This window comes from Lissotriton vulgaris, chromosome 1_1 (genome assembly GCF_964263255.1).
Source record: "Lissotriton vulgaris chromosome 1_1, aLisVul1.2, whole genome shotgun sequence".
NCBI lineage: Eukaryota > Metazoa > Chordata > Amphibia > Caudata > Salamandridae > Lissotriton > Lissotriton vulgaris.
Window position 1 is genome coordinate 2059528655 of NC_141685.1, and position 2285 is coordinate 2059530939.

Here is a 2285-nt window from a genome sequence, read left to right on the forward strand (position 1 = left end):
CCGCCTTACATGCCGATGACAGTAACTTTGTTTTACAACCACCATGAATGCTTTGCTTACTCTTATATATAATCTGCTTATTACAGGATTGTTTATTGATAATTGCGTTTTTGTATTTTTGTATTGTGAGTCATTGGAAAGCTTTACTATTTTATAGTATATGATTGCTAATATCCTTCTCTTTTTTATCTTCTTTATCTCTTTTTTTCTTCTCTTTTCCTTTCTTTTCTCTCTTCTCTCTCTTCCTTTCCCCCTCTTTCTCTTTCTTATGTCTTTCTTTTCCCTCCCCTTTTCTGTCTTTCAAACTCAAAAATCAAAAACAAAAAGGCTAATTTTATTACGATACTCTACAACTTTGTTTTCCCCTTATATTAGTTTTATTCTTGTAATTTATGATGCATTTGATTTTTCACCTTTTGCTCTTTAATTTTTATTCTCGGTTACCCTTGGGGTTTGTATTTCATTCTCCTTATTAGATTTCTGTACCATGTTTTCTCTTTGTATTTTAAGAAAGCATTCTAAACAAAAAAAAAGAGAACTGAAGTTGTCTGTTGGGAAACCAAAAAGAAGCCCTTATTTACAGAGAGCATGATAGATTTTCATAATGATCTACCACAAGATCGAAACTGTCCGACATCCAAGTCAAAGCAAAGAGGTAAAATGAGGCACACCAAAGTACAGAAATATGTAGCATTAATTGAGGAATATCACGATAAATTAAAGACCCAGGTCAAGAATCATATTAGAGCAACATTGACCATAAGAAGAGATAAGAGAGTTAAATCCCGAAGTAGTGGATTCTATTAGGTCAATAGACTAGGACCCAATATTACAATCAGTGGGCACAACACATATCCAAGAGGCACAGCACCTAACAAAGTCAGAGGAAATTGGAGAATGAATGCCTGCCCAAATACAAGGAAATTTTAATACCAGCAACAGATCAAAACTAACTTCCACGTATGAAAGGCTGCAATAACGACTGAAAGATTTTCCAAAAAACTAGGACACCAAAAGTTATTTAGACGTGACCCAAATATGAGGAAAGAGGTACAAATTGTAGAATGAGCCCGGGAGACTGAAGGCACGGCACCAGAGAGGGATGAGAGTCAGGAGCCAGGTCCAAGTGCACAGAATGTATGTGAGGACACAGGTGCATCAAGTACACAGCCACCATCCCAAGACACAGAAATGGCTTCAGAGTTGCAGGCGTCCTCAGAACGTACGCAATCCCCTCTGTTACTGTCATCCCCAGAAATGCCTGCATCACTGCCTGTGACAACACCTGCATCACAACAGAGCAGGCGGCATGTTGTTGCCCCACTATTGGAACTCAAGTCATCAGAAGGTGACATGGAGGGGGAATACACACACACCTTGCCTGTGGAAGGTAGCTCTGCCACACTGCAGTCCAGTGCAGAGGTGGCCCGTACTGGTACCAGACGCCGCAGGCTCCGAGAAAGCAGTGTAGCTGCACGTGTGAAGGGTCCCAGTGTGTTCTGTGGCCTGGAGGGGAGCATGGTCAAAATCCAAAGGATGCAGGGAAAGGCCATCATGTCTGTTCAACGGCAAATGAGGAACCTAAACAACAATATGGAAGACATAGGGGAGGGCATCAGAGAACTAGTTGATGTCAACAAGGAGATGGCTGCAGGGATGCGTGATATGTCACAATCGGTGCAGCTTCTGTGCACCAAACTAGATCAGGAAATGTCATCAAGGCGCAAGGAGAAGCAGCGTGCGCAGCAACAAAATAAAGCCATCAACCGCCTGGCCACAGCCACTTCCCTGCTATGCAGGAGATGCATAAACATGCAGGAGGGACTCACGCAAAATAGTAATGAGGTGTCTAAGGGCATTGCTAGGATGACCAGTGCTGTTGAGGTGCTGATAAAGGCACAACCAGCACAAACTGCTTCTCTGGATGTGCCAGAGAGTGTAGGGAGCACAAGTAGGAGCAGCATGGCAAACCCCCTTGTTGTAGAGACACGGAGGAGCAGCAGGCGCCACGGTGAGACAACAGCCCAAACGCCAAGTGAAGACAGCCAGCCACAAACATCTGGCATTGGTAGGCGTGGACGCAAATGAGTAGTTCAGTTAATGGGGAAGTGACCCAGGACTAACATCATTGAATGTATATAATTTGTGTTGCACAATTGTGCTTTAGAAACCTGCGTAGTGACAAAATTAAACTACGTTGGGTGCATACTTAACCTGTCTGTGTCTCTTTACTTACTTAAAAGTATTTGCGTGTGATCTCTTCCCGTCTGTGTCTGCCATCTGTT

The 2285-nt window shown here is 42.9% G+C and overlaps 1 pseudogene; it reads right to left on the reverse strand.

Annotated features, from left to right (window-relative positions):
• Nucleotides 1–1341: 1341 nt before the first annotated feature.
• LOC147751605 (uncharacterized) lies at nucleotides 1342–2059 on the reverse strand (annotated as a pseudogene).
• Nucleotides 2060–2285: the final 226 nt, after the last annotated feature.